At 42.3% G+C, this 19,795-nt stretch overlaps 1 pseudogene; it reads left to right on the forward strand.

The window, feature by feature from the left end:
* Window positions 1–18,052: 18,052 nt before the first annotated feature.
* Window positions 18,053–18,610, forward strand: LOC118840735 (annotated as a pseudogene).
* The last annotated feature ends 1,185 nt before the right edge of the window (window positions 18,611–19,795 follow it).

The raw sequence follows: 19,795 nt of genomic DNA on the forward strand, positions 1-19,795 counted from the left end.
GTGTGAGCCTGCCACCATGATTGCCTTTGGCATTCAAGAATGCTACTGGTCCTTTTATTAAAATGCTGCCATTATTAATAAAATGACTAAATTACCCAGAAATTACATCTCTCGACCTTTTGAATCATCACAGAAATTTAGTTCTTGTCTTTGTTACAAGATAGCTAGGCAGAGCTGTGGGTAAAGTGTTGGACTTGGAGTCAGGAAGACCTGAATTCAAATCCTGTCTCAAACCCTTACAAACTCTGTGACCCTGGGCAAGTCCTTTCACCTCTCAGCCTCAGTTTCTGCATCTGTAAAATGGGAATGATCATAATAGCACCTTTCTCCCAGGGTTGTTAAGATAAAATGACAAAATATTTGTAAAGCACTTCATAAACCTCAAAATGCTATATAAATGTAAGCTATTAAAATGAGTAATTCGAGATTAAAACTAGTTTAGAACATGAATCTCTTGCTTCACCTGTGGGCTTTCCTTTAAAATTTATGGAGAGTTCCTATAACAGAGTTTTTATAACATGCTAAAATATATATAAACTATATATGCAACAGAACATTTCTGCATCTCCTCCAAAGAGCCATGCCCCACTTCTGACACCTACTGGCTGTGTGACCCAAGCCAAGTCACGACCTCTAAGTGTTCTCTAGGAGTCTAATCGGTAAAAAGATGCTGACATAGATGGAGTCTTCATCCAGAAGTTCCCACTATCAGTGAAATTTCAGGTCCCTATTGTGAAAATACCAAAATTAATTTTACCTCTGATTTCTACTATATTGATGCTACAATGTAACTGATCCTATGTTGTATTAATTTTAAAATTGGGTCTGCATCCACGTGGTTTGAGTTTAGCATAGGAATCCAGCTGAGTGAAAGGTTGTTATCTCTCGTGCCAGTATCCCCTAGGATACTTCATGGACATCCGTTTGTTTAGCCCCACAAAATCACCATCCCCAAAAGATATGGTCTGTCCTTTCCTGTTTTTGTGTAGTTAAGGGAATTTTAATCTCTTCCAGGGAGACAGTATGTCTGTTAGTTATGATCCCCCAGCAAAGACCACAGGATACAGATGGGCCTCCATAAAACAATTGACATTTCTTAAATGTTAGAGAGGAAGTGATTAGCCTTACCTGAATGCCAGCCCACCTTTCTCAGTACAACCAATGGTAATGTTCCTGCTCCAACCCTACAACCCATCACCTTTTCTCCATACCTAACAAGACCCCTTCTTTGATGTGTGTTAATAAAGAGGGTCGCCTCCTTCTCTGGAGGGTCACTAGCCTTACTGAAGTGGCCAGTCTGACCTGCTTTGTTAACAGTTACATGCATTTTTCTCTGGGAATGTTCCTCGGCTTACCTTTACTGAATTTTATTTGCCACACTATACTTACCCTATCCAAAGAATTTTTGGGGTAGAAATTGACTCAGACATCTGCCAATAAGATCACTCTCTCTAATTTGTCGGAAGTAGCTCTAGAAGGAAAGTGTTCAACAATCTTAAACAAGAGAATTGAGTCCTCTCACCTTTCACATCTGGACTGAAGAGTAATGAAGCAAGCAAATGTCTGACCTTGACTGGGCATTAGAAATATTTGTTGGATGGCTGCACTGTGGGCGGCCATCCAGGTATCCAACAGGCAGGAGTTATTAGGAAGAAAGGGTTTGCCTAAACATGCACAGGCCAGACTTCTCCCTCCCCCCACTCCCCCCACCTGCTCACTGTAGACACACCATAGACATAAACAACATACAGCTGCCCTCATCCTTGAGGTCATGTTAGGGTAGTAGGTTCTGCTATAGTAAGTCAGCTTCAGTTTATTCCCCAGGGTATCTGTCCTGCTGTCCAGTTCAAGTCTTTACTCTTCACTAGGGTTCCTAAATGACACTCAGGACAAGCACATTGTATAAAGTAAGTGATATTAAAAAAAAAAAAGGTTGGAGGAGAAATGTCAGGAAGTTATATATCAAGAATAGACGGACTGAATTCAGGAGAACTCTCTGGGTAAGGTCAATTTTGTATATCCTTCGATATGTATGTTGCTTCCCTGAAGAGAATGTAAGCTTGTTGAAGGCAAGGCAAATACTTTTAGATTGAAAACAAATAAAAAGATGGCTGAGAAGCAGCCCAACTAACAACAAGGAGGTTTCCAGTTAACAGAAAAAGAATGGAAAAAACATCTTGAGATTTCCAAAAATTTAGCCCAGTTTCTACAAATTCAAAGTCACAGTCCTGCTGACTTGTCCTGTCTCCAGTGGGTCAGAGGTCTTTGTCTCCTGAACCTTCAGACTCTAGATATAAACAATTAAGAGCCCTGGCTTTGCAGTCAGAGGACCTGGGTTCAGACCCTGGCTTTGCCATTGGTACTTATGTCACCTTGGACACGTTACTTAATTACTCAGGGCCTCAGTTTCCTCAGATGTAAAACAGGAGGGAGGTAGATATCTTCTAAGGTCCTTTCCAGTGTTTTTTTTTTCCTTTCTACACATTATGGCTAAGGCTCAGTAATTTCCCATTGTTCTATTCCTTTGAGGAGGATCCCTTGCTTTCTCCTATGATCTTTCATTTAAAATCTGTGGAGTGTCCTTGCTTTGTATGATACACTTTAAAAAATAAATAGAAAGAAACTATACATGCAACAGGAACATTCTGCATCTTATCCAAAGAGCTAAGTACATCTCTGTACTCATCCTTCTCTAGATATAGAAAAGGGATTTTTTAAGTCCATACATATCTAACAGTTGTCCCTCTATCTAGACCTTAAACTAGAAGTTAATATTCCAGAGGAGGAAAGAATGAACAAGCTTTCCCATCTCCCTTGCAGGTTCTTACCATATTCTTTGCGTCTAGTACTCTAGGCAGCCAGATGGCCCAGTAAATAGAGGACTGGGCCTGGAGTCAGGTAGACCTGAGTTCAAATGCTGCCTTAGATACTTAACCTGGGCAAGTCACTTAACCCTGTTTGCCTCAGTTTCCTCATCTGTAAAATGAGCTGGAGAAGGAAATGGCAAACCACTCCAGTATCTTTTGCCGAGAAAAGCCCAAATGGGGCCACGAAGAGTCAGACAAAACTGAACAACAATACTCTAGGCCCCTCTCCTTCAGTTCCCCACCCTACACCCTCTTCCATCCCCTATTCCTCTGGCTTTTAGGCACAAACTCAGAGTCCTTCTGATGGCTTGGTGGGTCAGGTCTCCATACCTGTTAGTGTGTACAAGCAGCTGGCCCTCTCCCTATAACACTATCTAACTTAAAGAAGGATTTTAAGCTGAATTTTGGCTACCCAGGGAGATCCCTTTCATTTATCACACTTGTCACTATATAATCGTCCCTTAATGTGTTGTTTTACCTTTCTTAGAAGCAACTGCCACTGATTGGGTGGGGTATGCCTCTGTCCCTCATGAAATAAGGTACTGATTATGGAATCAAAGCAATGTATGGGGAGAGAGGCAGAAGGTTCAACAGACCTTTAAATTCCCTCTGCTTATTCTCCTTTTTCCCCACCCCTCCACCTTTTCTCTTTTCTCCCTTCCTCCATCTCCACTCCCAATGCTTATGTTCCTCATCAATGGACACAGACATGCATGCCTGTCAGCTGATGAAGCAGAAAGATTTCTAGGTTTGGCTCTGCCACCTAATGTTGTGCCCAGTCACCTGGAGTTAAATTTCCAGTACCAGAGACAAAGTGGCAGCTATGAAGTCTGATCCCTGCCTACACCCACAGACATTGGGGCAACACTAGCACTGGCAGAGATAGAGATGCACTAAAGCAAGGCTTTCCTCAAACGCCTGCCCATTTTGATGGCAAACAGGTACCTCTCCAGAGCAGTATTACTAACTGCTAGGCAGACACTTATTTGGAAATGGAACACTAGTCAGAAGGGGGTTCAAGATGAAGCTGCGCCGAGCACTAGCCAAATGATCTTGGGCTAGTCTGTCCTGCTATTTAATGACTTTACTGTATCACTTTGATACAGAAATATCTGTTTCTTCTTCTGTGAAATGACAGGGTTGGACAACAAGATCACTGAAGTCCCTTTCAGTTCTAACATTGTAGCCCAGCAGTTTTTAAACGTTTTGGTCTCAGGACTCCCTTCACCTACCCCTTTTATATACTCCTTTTTTTTGAGGCAATCAGGTTTAAGTGACTTGCCCAGGGCCACACAGCTACTAAGTGTCTGTTGCGCATTTGAACTCAGGTCCTCCTGACCCCAGGGCCAGTGCTCTATCTACTATGCCACCCAGCTGCCTCTCCTTCTGTATACTCCTTAAAATTATTGGGGACCCCAAAGAGCTTTTGATAACATGGGTTAAATCCTATCAATATTAACTTGATTAGAAATTAAAACTGATACATTTTTAAAATTTCTTTATTAAATCATTTAAAATAACAATAGCAAACCCATTATATGTTAACATAAATAACGATTTTACAGAAAATTTTATTTCCTAAAGCAAAAAGAATTAGTAAGAAGAGTGGCATTGGTTTTCATATTTTTGCAAATCTTTTTAATGTCTGGCTAACAGAAGACAGCTGGATTCTCATCTCTGCTTCTGCATTCAGTCTACTACAATCTGTTGTTTAGACAGAAGTATATGAAGAGAGTTCAGCCTCACACAGATATGTAAACAGAAGAGGGAAGAGAATTCTAACAGGCTACTAATGTTTCAATTATTATGAAAATAGCTTTTGACTTTTTGGGCTCACTGAAAGGGTCTCAGGACCCTCAGGGACGTTTGGAACAATATGAGAGCTGATGCTGGGAAAGACTGAAGGCAAAAGGAAAAGGGGAGGGCAGAGGATGAGATGGCTATACAGTGTCAGGGAAACAATAAACATGAATTTGGACAGACTTCAGGAGATGATGGAGGATACAAGGGCCTGACGTGCTATGGTAAAAGAGTTAGACACCACTGAATGACCAAACAACAAGTCTAGCCCAATGTTCAGATACTCAACATTCCAGACCAGGGGTATAAACAGTTATGATAATGCTGTCAACAGTAACCAAAGGAGGCACGCTACTACCAAATGCCCTGAAAAGTCTACTATAACAGATGCTTACACAGATAATACAGAAATTCGACACTCTTCCAGAAACCAGGCTGCATACGCATAAAAAAAACTACATGTGATTCAGAAGCCTCAATCTGAACACCACTACATTAGACAAAAGTAACCTTTTAATAGTAATTTAAAATGTGTCTTACTGGAGAAATGCTGTCCTATGCTTATCACGAACTATGAGCTCAGTTCACAAGAGACTTTTCCATTCGGTTTACCAAGGCAGCAGCTTGAATACAAGCAGCGAATCAATGAAATGATGAAATGAAGTAATTTTTCCAGAGTGAGAAATCCCTCAACCAACAGGAGAGGCAACCCATCTATAACTTAGTACATAAAATCGAGGGAGTTGCCCAACACACAGCGGTGCAGTGACTTACACAGTTAATAAATGTCAGAGGTCAGATTTTAATCCGAGTCTTCCCAACTTTAAATCCAGCAGTCTCGTTGGATATGTCCTACCTATGTAAAGTGATTTTCACCCCAATTATAAATCTGTCGTTCCCTCGAAATTATAAAATTTTTATATGGCAATAAAACAAAACATTTAGTAGGTTCTGTCTCCAATATTCCATTTGTACCCTCAGAATTATGAATGCAAGGCATTTTAACCCAAATGCTGGGGAATTTCTTACTCTAGCAAGTCCTCTACACCCATATTATATATCTGAGTGTTCACCTGGCTGCCAAAACATAAAAGGACACTAACCAGTTCTTTAGCCCCAAACCATGCTCCATTGCTGCTGTCCTCACAGACTGACTGACCAATCAGATGCTAGGCATGGCATTTAGCTGCTTTCTGGTCTAACAGGCACAACCAGGTTCCCCTCTGTAGCAGTTATCTTGGTGACAACAGAAATTTCCCTAATGACCTTACACAGTGCACCTCAACTCGACTGATCCTGACTGATCCTGACCCTACGCTGGTCAGCTCCACTGGTCCCAGCTCCTTTCCTCCAACACAACTGAACCATGGGAAATAAGGTGGAAATTAATAAAGAATTAAGGAGGAAGGAGGAGCTGTAAACATAGGTGGTAGAATGCAGAGGGTATTTTTTTTAAAAATAGAGTCAGCGTTGGAATAAGGAGAAGGATTGAAATAGCTGAGGAGTTAAACTAACGGAAGAACATGGAAAAGAGGAAGACAAGTGTTAAAGCAGAAGGATCATGGGCTCTGGAACCAGAGTACCTGAGTTCAAATCCCACCTTGGAGAATAACTCCCTGAGTAACTTTGAAGAAGTAACTTGATCTGAATCTCCATTTCCTCACCGCTAAAAGTCATAGAATCAAAAGTTCTTAATATCCCCAATCTGTGAAACTGTTTTCTTAATATTTTGAGCAACTGTATTTCAATACAATTGGTTTGCTATGTAATCCTTTGAATTTTGTTTTATGCACTATGCACTTAATGCATTTACTTTCACATGCATATATAACTGCACAATTTTATGCAATTAATTATGCATTGATTTTGTTTTATGTATTAAGAACATTCTGAGAAGGGGTCCATAGGCTTTTGCCAAAGGGGTCCATGACAAAAAAATGAATCCCTGGACAAGGTGATCTCTTAAGTCCTTTCCAGTTAAGATATGTGGGCAAAGAGATACTTCTGAAACAATAGGGAAAGGGAAGGAAATGGAAGAGGAAAGGGAAGGGAAGGGGGAACCATAAACCAAAGCAACAAAAATCACACTAGCAATCATACATCTAATATACAAATCTAAGTCTACGTTATCTAGTTTCAAGATAACTGGAACTGGAAATGACCTTAGAGTTCCTCTAGTACAAGTCACTCATTTAACAGACGGAGAAACTGAGGATCAGAAAGGGTGACTTGGCCCAAAGTCATACTGGTAGTAAACGTCAAGGAAGGATTTAAACCCAAGTCCTTTGACAACAAATCCAGTATTTAATCAATTAACAAAATATTTATTAAGCACTTACTGTGTGCCAAGACTATGCTAGGTATTGAGGATAAAAAGAATGAAAAATCCTTAATTACAATAGGCTTACATACTAAAATAAGTACACATAATACATATATATGCATATGTGTGAATGCAAAAAAAAGTTAAATACAGGGTAATATGGGTGGAAGGGTACTAAAATTGGGGGGAGGTTCAGAAAAGGCTTCATGTAGAAGATAGTGTCTGAGCTGCCTCTGAAGGGAAGAGAGGGATAAATAAGGCAGAGGGAGGAGGGAAGGAAGGAGGGAGGGAGGGAGAGGGTGACTTCCAGGGCCTGCCAGTGCCAAGGCACAGGGATGGAAGTTAAAGTGTCCTGAGTGAAGAACAGTAAGAAGACCAATCTGGCTGGATTAAAGAATGCGGGAAAGGAAGTAAGGTCCAACGAGGATGGAAAGGTAGTTAGTTAAACAGAGAAACTCCTCTAATACGAATCCTAACCCTTCTCCCCAAAAGTCCTGTATACCTAGCATGGTTGTAAATAGTTAGCTCCACCATCTTTGTAAGCTAATGAAATTGTGAATCACCCATTTACATCTAATTTTTAATCATGTCAGTTCTTGATTGAGTATCTCCTTAGCTTGCTAATTTCTTTTTCTCTCTAAAGAGAGTGGAGAAGTTTTTAGATGCTTGTTTGTAATAAAATGAATTAATTTTACTCTTGTTTGGGATTTTTACCATCAAAATCCAAAATCCCTTTAAATTTCCCCAAAGGGGGAAAATTTATGTGTGTGCTTTCTGGACAGCTTTATTCTTTGTACTTGATACATTTAGGTTTTCAGAAAGTAAATGTATACTGGTAACTAATTTATTTAGAAATACTGGTGCAAAGTTTTATTTTTCCCCACCCTTAAGACTTTAAAATGTTAGGGGGGAAATACTGGCTGGAAGAAATTAATATTTTATCCTGGAGGCAATAAGAAGCCACTGAAGTTTGTTGAGTAGGGTAGTCACATGGTCAGAACTATGCTTAAGGAAAATTACTTGGACTGCATTGTACTGGGCGGACAGATATGGGGAGAGACTTGAGATGGGGAGACCAATTAGGAAGATGTTGTATTAATCCAAATAGGAGGTGAAGTGGGCCTGAACTAAGGGGATAGCTGTATAAGTGTGGAAAAGGGGTTGGACTGAAGAGATGTTATGAAGGTAGAAATGTCAAAATTTGGCAACTGACTGGATACGTAGGGTGAGGAAGAGTGAAGAATCTATATATTGACAAAATAATGGGCCTGAGACACTGGAAGGATGGTGGTACTTTCAGGAGAAATAGGGAAGTTTAGAAAATGAGAGAGTTTAGGGATAAAGATAATGAGTACAATTTTAGAAGGGTTGAGTTTAAAATCTCTTGGATATGCAGTTTGAAATATTCACTAGGCAAGCAGTGATATGAAACTGAAGCTCAGGGGAGAGACTGGGGCTGGATATATAGACCTGGAATCATCTGCAAAGAGATGCTAGTTAAACTCTGGGAAGCTGATGAGGTTACCAAGAGAGCCAGGACAGAACATTGCGGAATACTCACAGTTAGGAGGTGTGATGATGAGCCACCAAAGGATAGTGAAAAAAAAAACCAAAAAAACTGTCAGATAGCTAAGAGGTGAACCAGAAGAAAGGAAGGTCACAAAACCCAAAAAGTATCTAGGAGAAGATGGTAGTCAATAGTATCCAATGCGGCAGCCAGGTTAAGAAGGATTGAGACTGAGAAAAGGCCATCTGACCCATGCCAATTTTGGAGAGAGCACAGTTTCAGATGAGTGATCAGGTCTAAAGCCAGACTGCAAAAGTTTGAGGAGGGAAAATGAAAATAGCAATCTTAGACAACTTTTTCAAGAATTGGCCTTAGAAATTCCATTACTCCAATGCTGCCTCTAACCACATGACGGAACATGTTTCACATTCTTAGAAAAATAATGAAACAGAGAAGTTCCTCAACTCAAGTCCTGCTCCAATGCCTCATGGTGATATAGAGCGATGATCCTGGATTCTCAAAGATTGTGCTAAAGGAAAGTAACCTTTGGCAGGACCTACCAAGCTGGAGAGGCTTCCTCTACAATCTGTCATTGGTCTGTTAAACAAAGCCCATCGTGGTTAATTTCAGAAAGGCTCATTAATCCAGGTTAAACTCTGGGTATTACTTTTTTTTGCCACAGGCCCCTACAGTTGAAGAGAGATATGTATACCCAATTAAATTATTGATCCTTAAAACGCAGTGAATCGGACAAGGTTGATGGCTACTGTATTTACCTCTAAGCCTTAAACTAAATTGACCAGGATTAACACAAAAATAACATTAGGGCCTTAGATTTACAACTCCCTCTTAAACCTTCCAAAATCTCTCCATACTGTGCTGTACTGAATTTCAAAATTGAGGTATGGGGGTGTTTAAATAATGTATCATTTCACAGAAGTTAAAGTGAAATGTGAGGAGAGAAACTTTGACACGAAGGGAGGGTGAACAAGACTTCAGGCCAATGGCCAAAGAGGAATTAGATCCTTTATTTATGGCAAAAATATGACATGTTACATGAGTCACAGGCAGTTTTTCAAATTCAATATTTCTATATAGGGCAGGAGGCTAAAAAAGAACTCATAGAAAGCATTGGAGACTCTGGCATCATGCCTGCCTTCCCTTGGCGTGAAATCTGAAGCTCAGTTCAAAAGCCCAATTCTAAGGCCCAGAGAAAATAAAAGTTTGGTCAGGTGCAAGTCGGTATGGTACAATGAATGGGAAAGCATTCAGGGACAAAGGACCAATGAAAATCCTGGCTCCACCACGGGTCACACCACCTGTGTGTGACTTCTCGAGGCTTCCGTTTCCTCCCGTGCAAAATGGGGAAGGGGTGGACTAGATAAAGCCCGCGGGCCCTCCCAGGTTTTACCGCTAATGCTAAGAAGGTTCTATGTTGCCCTTCAGACTTTAACCCTCGTACGCCCAAAAAACTGCCTGGGACTAAGTGACTGCTTTAAAATGCAACCATGTCGTCTCCTTTGTGGCCCCCGTCCCGAGGGAATGAGAGAGCGGGCGCTTTTTGGTGAGGCTGGCGCGCGAGCCAAGCCGCCTCCCTTACAGCAGACCCAGCCCGAGCACCTAATCCTTCCCCATGCGCCGCGGGCCCGCGCGCTTAGCCACGCAAGAGTTAAAGTCCGGGGTCCTCAAGTTACCAACATGGCCTCAGAGTTTGCTAGATCGCCGCTGAGCTCTCCCCGCTGCAACGCTTCCGCTGGCCAGGCAGGACGGGGTTGGCCTCCGGGCACCTGCCCCAGCCTGCCATCCCCGGCTCCGCCTGCTCTCCAGATTGCCCGCGCGCCCTCCCCACCAGCGCGCACGGTGCCCCGCGTCCGCCCCCGCTCCTGGCCTGCCCAGCGCAACCAGGGCGCCTGGAGAGGCGATGGGCAGGCGAGGGGAGCAGCCCGTACCTCCGAATGCCTGGCGCGTCCAGAAGAGCCCCAGGAAGGCGGCGAGAGCAGGAAGGAGGCCAGGAGGGAGCCCCTTCATCCCGCCAAGAAGCGCCCCCCGCGCCCCGGGCACATTCCAATCGCGGGCGGCAGCCTCGGCTACCTGCACGGCTCGGGCCCCTCCCCAGCGGGCGCTCCGACCGCGCTGCGCGGGCCTGACCGGGCCGGGATGAGGGGCGCCGCCCCCTCTCTGCACCAGGCCGGCCTGGGGCAGTGGGCGGAGGAAAGGGGGGGAAAACGAACGAGATTTTTGAGCTGCAGCTGTTCTGCTCTATCAGGCCTCTCGACTGGGTATGAGTGGAGAGCCCCATTCGGAGCTTCGGACTGTGTTTGGAGAGCCCTTTCTTGGGCATTAGCCCTGAAGTAGCCTGTGGAGAGGAGAGGACTGCTGGGGCCTTCCCCAACAAGTAGCTGGAAAGGGCCCTGACGCAGGGGTGCTTGCCTTATCAGTATAATTCGTTCCTGGGAGTTATTTCTTCAGCATCGGTTGGGCGCATAGCCTTAACATTTGGTGGAAGAGGTGATCTCTGACACTCAGGTGTTAAAATGTTCTCCGAGACTGATAAGACTTAAACCCCGTAAAAGTTTTTTAAATCAGCAATAACTTCATTATTGTAGCAGATTCCTGGTCAAGTCAGCAAGCATTTATTAAGCGCTTGCTATACTCCAGGCACTGTGTTAATAGCTGGACAAAGCACTGTCCCTCAAGGAGGTCACATTCGAATGGAGGACATAACATGCAAAGAACTATGTGTAAATAAGACAGATATATGTAGGTATATCTACATAATGCATACTCACACACACACATGTGAGGTCAGAGTTGGGAGAGCTGATTCAAGTGTGGTGAAACAATTCACTTAGACCTTCTCTGTAGCCAAGAGGAGCTTTATTGATACAAAAGCACAGGACCTGAGATTTAGCAGGAAGCTAAAAAAAGGTACTGAGATAGGAAAAGGATCAGACATATACAAAGAAATGGCCTGCAGGGTGATTTTAGAGTTTTTTTATGGGGGTTGGAGATTTAGGGATAGGATAAGCTTTACAGGGTAAGGACAAGATAAGGGAGACCAGGTCCACTTGATAAGTGAGTCCAGACCTGGACACAAGATAAGGGGAGGAGACTTTGGGGTGCCAGGAAGAGAAACTCATCCCTTAGGGTACCTTGTATTAAGATACATTAGGGTGTCCCCAGGAAAAAAGCAATTTAGTCCTTAGGGCACTGTTTGCACCCACATCATATCTATCTTTTTTACTGGGAGACTAGGCAAATCATTTAACCTTTCAGTGCCCCAGATAACTCTTTTTTTTAAATCATCATTTATTTATTTATTTATTTAATATTTTACATTTTCAACATTAATTTTCACAAGAGTCTGAATTACAAATTTTCTCCCCGTTGCTACCCTCCCCCCCCACTCCAAGATGGCCTATATTCTGATTGCCTCATTCCCCAGTCAGCTCTCCCTCCTGTCACCCCACTACCCCCATACCCTTTTCCCTTACTTTCTTGTAGGGCAAGATAGATTTCTATGCCCCATTGCATGTATATCTTATTTCCTACTTGCATACAAAAACTTTTTTTTTTGAACATCTTTTAAAACTTTGAGTTCCAAATTCTCTCCCCTCTTCCCTCCCCACCCACCCTCCAGGTGGGCAAGCAATTCAACATAGGCCACATGTGTATCATTATGCAAAACCCTTCCACAATACTCATGTTGTGAAAGACTAACTATATTTTGCTCCTTCCTATCCTATCCCCCTTTATCCGATTTTCTCCCTTGACCCTGTCCCTTTTCAAAAGGGTTTGCTTTTGATTACCTCCTCCCCCTATCTGCCCTCCCTTCTATCGTCCCCCCTTTTTTATCTTCTTCCTCCTTCTTTCCTGTGGGGTAAGATACCCAATTGAGTGTGTATGTTATTCCCTCCTCAGGTCAAATCCAAAGAGAGCAAGATTCACTCATTCCCCCTCACCTGCCCCCTCTTCCCTCCCAGCAGAACTGCTTTTTCTTGCCACTTTTATGCAAGATAATTTACCCCATTCTATCTCTCCCTTTCTCCCTCTCTCAATATATTCCTCTCTCATCCCTTAATTTGATTTTATTTTTTTAGATATCATCCCTTCATATTCAACTCATCCTGTGCCCTCTGTCTACATATATATATATATATATATATATATATATATATATATATATATATATATGTATGTATATTCCCTTCAGCTACCCTAATACTGAGATCTCATGAATTAGACACATCATCTTTCCATGTAGGAATGTAAACAAAACAGTTCAACTTTAGTAAGTCCTTTGCGATTTCTCTTTCTTGTTTACCTTTTCATGCTTCTCTTGATTCTTGTGTTTGAAAGTCAAATTTTCTATTCACCTCTGGTCTTTTCACTGAGAAACCTTGCAAGTCTTCTATTTTATTGAAAATATATATTTTGCCTTGGAGCATTATACTCAGTTTTGCTCGGTAGGTGATTCTTGATTTTAATCCTAGCTCCATTGACCTCTGGAATATCGTATTCCAAGCCCTTCAATCCCTTAATGTAGAAGCTGCTAGATCTTGTGTTATTCTGATTGTGTTTCCACAATACTCAAAATGTTTCTTTCTCACTGCTTGAAGTATTTTCTCCTTGATCTGGGAGCTCTGGAATTTTGTGACAATATTCCTAGGAGTTTTCTTTTTGGGATCTATTTGAGGAGGCAATCTGTGGATTCTTTCAATTTCTATTTTGCCCTCTGGCTCTAGAATATCAGGGCAGTTCTCCTTGATAATTTCTTGAAAGATGATATCTAGGTTCTTTTTTTGATCATGGCTTTCAGGCAGTCCAATAATTTTTAAATGATCTCTCCTGGATCTATTTTCCAGGTCAATGGTTTTTCCAATGAGATATTTGACATTGTCTTCCATTTTTTCATTCCTTTGGTTCTGTTTTATAATATCTTGATTTCTCATCAAGTCACTAGCTTCCACTTGCTCCAATCTAATTTTTAAGGTAGTATTTTCTTCAGTGGTCTTTTGGACCTCCTTTTCCATTTGTCTAATTCTGCCTTTCAAGGCATTCTTCTCGTCATTGGCTTTTTGGAGCTCTTTTGCCATTTGAGTTAGTCTATTTTTCAAGGTGTTGTTTTCTTCAGTATTTTGGGGGGTCTCCTTTAGCAAGTCATTGACTTGTTTTTCATGGTTTTCTCACATCATTCTCATTTCTCTTCCCTATTTTTCCTCTACTTCTCTAACTTGCTTTTCCAAATCTTTTTTGAGCTCTTCCATGGCCTGAGACCTGTTCATGTTTTTCTTGGAGGCTTTTGATGTAGGCTCTTTGACTTTGTTGACTTCTTCTGGCTGTATGTTTTGGTCTTCTTTGTCACCAAAGAAAGATTCCAAAGTCTGAGTCTGAATCTGAGTCCGTTTTTTCTACCTGGCCATGTTCCCAGCCAACTACTTGACCCTTGAGTTTTTGATGGAGTATGAGTGCTTGTAGAGTATAGAGAACTTTGTCCCAAGCTTGAGTGGCTGCCCTGTTGTTTTCAGAGCCATTTCTACACAGCAAGCTCTGCCACACCGGCGCTACTGCTCCCCCAAGAACCACCAACCCAGACTGGACTCAGATCTTAAGCAGGCTCTGCCCTCCCGTTCAGATCCTCCACTTAATTCCTCCCACCAAGTGGGCCTGGGGCCTGAAGCAACTGCAGCTGTAGTTCTGTAGCTGCACCCCTTCTCCTGCCCCCGGGGTGGTGACCAAATCACGAACTCCTTTCACTCTGTCCCCACAGCTTTTCCCTCTAACCTCTGTTGTCGTTGGTGTTTGTGGCTTGAGAAGTCTGGTAACCACCACAGCTCACTGATTCAGGGTGCTAGGGCCTGTTCTGCCCGGCTCATGGTCTGGTTGGTCTGGGTGCAGCCCATGCTGGGCTCTGCTCAGCTCTGCTCCCAGCTCCGTGTGCCATAGACGTTACCCGGTGACCATCCAGGCTGTCCTGGGCTGGAGCCCTGTTTCCCTCTGCTATTTCGTGGGTTCTGCAGTTCTAGAATTTGTTCAGAACCATTTTTTATCAGTGTTTGGAGGGTCCTGGGGGAGAGCCCTAGGCAAGTCCCTGCTTTCCAGCTGCCATCTTGTCTCCGCATGGACGTCCCAGACAACTCTTTAGAAAGTATAAAGAAGGTCCCAACTTGGTAGATTTTTCTTACTAAGAAACTTCACATACATAGAAGATATATCGGATTCCATGCCATCTTGAGAAGGAAGGTGCGGAGGGGGGCAAGAAAACCTGGAACTTAAAATTATGTAGAACCGAGTGTTGTAAACTAAAAATAAAAACTCTCAAAAAAAAATTAAAATAAAAAAAAAGAAACTTCATGAAGAGCCCCCTTCCTGCCTTTCCAGTCTTCATATACTCATACTAGGCTAGTGGACATCAAATGAAAAGGCAGAGGCCTGCCTAACCACTAACCACTGAAAGGTTTAGTGGTCTTAGTGGGAGGCCCACTCAACAATACAAGGCAGTATTTATTCTAGTAAACCAAATGAGTGATAAAGACTGTAAGAACTATAGGCCTTCAAAACCTCTGTGCTCTGGTGTGGTCGGGGAAGTCTTTAAAAAGAACAGACTTGAACTGAGTCAAAACCTATGGCCAGGACTTGGTTAAGAAAAGAGAAAGGGGTGGCGGGGTAGCATTTTTGTCAGTGAGAGCAATACCAGCTAAATGACGCAGTATGTCAAAACAGAATCCCAAAGTCAGAAAACACCTTAGAGATCATCTTCTAGTGGAAAGAATACCCTATGGGGAAATCAGAAGATCCAGTTCAATACCCATGTTTTGCTGCAAGTTGTTCAGCCTCAACTAAGTCTTTTAACCGCTGTGTGCATCCGTTTTGTCATTTGTGAAATGAGAAGACTAGACTAACTGTGGGACCTAAATGATCCCAAGGCACCCAGGCTGGGGAACTCTCACAGCACTCTCCTCTGAACATGCTACAGTTTGCCAATTATTTTTTTAAAATTCAATACCTTGAACTGAATACAGTACTCCATAGTGTTGTTATGGGAGAAATATCTCCGCTCTGAGTTCATATGGTAGGTAACCTCTGCCAAAATATATTTACCACAATGCAGAAATTATAAAGGTAAAAACCTAGGTTTTATTATTAGGCTCAAGCATAGTTTCAGGCTTCAGAGGAAAAAACAAACCTGAACGACCATTAGAATTCTAATAAGTCTTCTTCATAGGCAAAATTACATCAGAGTGACAGAGAAATAATTCTGTTACATATTACTGTCTTGTACTTTCCTCTTAGCTCGTAAAAGTTAAAAGATAGATTGATAATAGCAGACTTCCTTAAATGGCATAAAAGTTGAACAACCTTAGTTAAAAAGAGTCAAAATTTCATACATCTAAAGAAACAAACTCTACAAGTAAAATAAATCAGGTTACAGATTAAACTACATCCAGTGGTTTCACGAATAGGCTAAATTGAGGGAAAAGTCAGGGACAGTTGAGATTCTTCCTTTGGCTTCTTATCTGAGGAAAATATAAGGTCTTAAGTAAATTTTCACATCTCATGGGACAAGTTTCAGCCAGCTCAGCAGCCCCTCAACTAAAAGAAAAATGCCTTGACTTTAACATTATTATTCCATGATTCAGGTTTTGGTCAAGTGAGGCCAGCATTAACAGAAGATAGGCCATTAGTCAACCAAAACTTGCAGGAAGAATGGCCCTTATCCCTGAATAATGATAATTAATAAAAAAGAAATAAAAAATTCCCATTACAATGTGTACTCCATTCACTGAACACAGATGTAGTGTGACCAGTGCAGAATACTATACTATTAATGCAGTCTACAGTAGCATACTTTTCCAACCACATAGCACTTTATAATTTTCAGAGGGCTTTCACATACCTTATTTCATTTGGCCTAAATAGCAACACAATAAGGTAATGCAGGTATTATATTGTCCCCATTTCATAGTTAAGGAATATGAAACCCAGAGAGCTGATCTAGTGGCTGTGGACCCTCCTCTCGGCACTTTGCTCACTGTAGGGATGAAATTAAAGCTTGGAGATTCTCTTCTACACAGGCATCAAGCCCAGATCCTTGGTCTCATTAGCATGCATCAACGAAGCAATAAAGTTACATAGGTCCAGTGGGGAGGGGGAGGAATGGAGCTGGCGTCTAGACCTCCTCTGCAGCTGCCTCCTCCACTCTCCTTCTGGGCTCACCCTTCATCCTCTGTTCCATCCTGAAACTTTCTCAAGCCCCAGCCCTGCATCGCTTAGCAGTCTGAATATGAAAGACACAGCATCCTGCTGGGTGCTGAAGAACTCTGCCTGACCTGCAAACATATTAACACCAGTGTATTTGACCATCCCAGTAAATAACACGAAATCTCCAACATTTGTGCCTTTGTACAAGTGACTGGCAAGTGTTTAGCCCTACTATCTCCACCAAATATAAACATTTGTAGTAGAGAAGACAACGTAAGTCATGTGCTGTCTCCTTGAGAGCAGGGACTGTCTTTTACCTTTCTTTGTATCCCTAGTGCTTAGCACAATGCCCGGCGCATAGTAGGTGTTTAATAAATGCTGATTGACCAATTGACTGAAATTTATTATTAGCCTGCTAAGGAAGATTGTGCCTGCTGGAAGCAGCTTCAACTAATTAAGATACAGATTGAGTTTTTGTAGCTTTTTAGGCTTGCTGAGAGCACACAGCCAATCAGTGGCATTCCAAGGTTGAAAGGAAAAGGGGTGGGGGCAGTCTCAGAGTGTAGAAGCTGGAAAGTCCTCACAGTTAATAAAAATCAGATTTGTTCCTCTGAGAAAATGATTTTCTCTGTGGTTAGTAATTTCTAATATAGTGGAGACTTCCTTCAGGATAGAATCAGTCAGCTCACCTTGTTACCAGTAGGAAGGGAAATAAAGGGTAGGCCAAGGGTTTTTATTAGCATAACTCAGTAGCTCTGTTCCTTTGGTCTCTGAGGTGGTTGCTTTCTATCTGGGGAGATGCTTCCCCAAAACTCACAGTACCCATGTTTATCCTCCTCCACAAAGGCAACAAGAATGTGGACAAGATGTCAACTCTTGACATGTCCTACTGTTTTCCCAAATTTAAAAATTTACATTTCATTAATTATTCTTCATACTGACCTGGAGAGATGGCATCTAATACAAAGACTCCCCAAAAATGTTCAATGGGTCTTTGCTGAATTGAATTGAGTGTGTGTGTGTGTGTGTGTGTGTGTGTGTATGTGTGTGTAAAGTCAGATCGACCAGGTGATACAGTGCATAGAGTGCTAGGCTTGGAATCAGAAAGATTCAGCTTCCAGAGTTCAAATCTAGCTTCAGACACTTAGTAGCTGTATGACCCTGGACAAGTCACTTAACCCAGTTTGCCTCAGTTCCTCATCTATAAAACAGCTGGAGAAGGAAATGCCAACCACTATAGTCTCTGCCAAGAAAACCCCAAATGTCCCAAAAGAATCTGACAAGACTAGTGTGAGAGGAGCGCCCGCCGCTGCTCCTGCTGCTTCGGCTGCCACAACCACCGCTGCTGCTGACATGTTCCAGGGGTGGGAGAACGAGGGCAGCCAAGCTCCAGGGTAAAGAAACCCCCTGGAGGAGACTCAAGCACTGTCTTTGGAACTCCAGAAGAAGTTATTCCTTCAAGTAGACCAAATAGAATGGCATCTAATATCTTTGGAGCATCTGAGGAACCTCAGAATACACCCAAAAGGTCAAATCCTCCAGAAGGCAAAGGAAGTGATATCTTTGAAGAGCCTACTCCTGTGCAGGCTCGATGTCGTTTGAATCCTCCTGGTGGGAAGACCAGTGACATCTTTGGGTCTCCAGTCACCATTACTGCGCTCTTAGCACACCCAAACAAGCCCAAGGATCATATTGTCTTATGTGAAGGTGAGGACACAAAATTGCAACTCAAAGCTACAGAGAACACACAATCTTCAAGAGAAGAACATGATGAGAAATGTGACAAGGGAAAGGAGGAACGAGCCAAGGAAGCTGAGTCTAAACTCAAGATTGAGGTTGGGCCCCAGGCCTCGCTCACACAACAAAGTCCTCAACCCACCTGGTGGCAAATCTAGCATCTCTTTCTACTAAAGGAAACTAATACCAGCATCCTCAGACTAGAAACTCTTCTGTTAGGGTGTCAAGGTTTATGGTTTCTAATTAGTACAAGTCGGGGTGGGGTGGGGTGGGGAGGGGAGGGGAGGGGTTGATGATTTATGTGAAGATTTTCATGTAGCTTGCTGCTCAAACTTGTCTTCTAGAAACGGCTAGGGCTACATAGGACCAGGGGACACAGAGCCTTTCAGGGAATAAAGAAAACAAATCTTATGGGAGCAATAAGGAATTTCCTAGGTTTGCATCCAAGAATTAGTTACAAATATGAGAGAATCTTTGAAGGAGTGAAAGAAAATGGGGAAAGAGTAGGATCTTCATGGGTACTAGGAACATCTGTGTTTTGGTGCACAAATGTACATCTAGGGATGGTCCTGCAGCAGTAGACATTGACAGTGTCACTAGGAGACTAAAAATCCATGTGAATGATGTGTTGGACAGCTGCCCAAGGAATGCTGCCCCTCTCTTTGGTAAAGGGATACAACTTGTGTTCTAGAAGGGTAATAGATCATTTAGCTCACAGAGTCCTTAAATTATAGGGAGATGATATAGGACCTTTACCTTTTCTGGGGGGATTACTAATATTAAATGAAACGGGTGTCAAATATGTTTGTGTCCTTTTAAGTTTGCCTCCGTGATGCATTGTTCTGCAGACATCCTGAGGATTTTTGACCTCTTTCTCACAAAAGCCAGGGAAAGACTCACTAAGCTGCAACTTGAAAGGGGTATCAGACTTGATCTGACATCTTGCAAGTACTTGTTGGTCAAGCCAATTTTCCTTTTCCCTTGTTTGTAGACCTATTCTTAATGGCAGATTTTTGCACCCAGGTCTTCCAAGGGCATCAGTACCTTCTGTCATCTAGGAGCCCTTGGCCTGATCTTAGATCAAAAGGCCTGCCTTACATAAAAGAGTAAGTTGGTTCTCTTAGTAACTGATTTTTAAAGTGAATAATTTCTCTCTGCCATTCTCATAAGCCTTAAATGCCTTTGACTGCCTCTGCAGTTCACCAGTGGTGAACTTTTACAAACCACAATCCTTTTCTAAAAGGGGGGAGTAGGGCCTTCAGTCTTTTGTAAAGGCCTTATTAACCTATCTGATTTGTTTCTGATATTTTGGTTATTCATATTTTTCTAACGCTTTTTTTTTTACTGTAATCACTTGAT

Source organism: Trichosurus vulpecula, chromosome 1 (genome assembly GCF_011100635.1).
Source record: "Trichosurus vulpecula isolate mTriVul1 chromosome 1, mTriVul1.pri, whole genome shotgun sequence".
In the NCBI taxonomy this organism is placed as follows: domain Eukaryota; kingdom Metazoa; phylum Chordata; class Mammalia; order Diprotodontia; family Phalangeridae; genus Trichosurus; species Trichosurus vulpecula.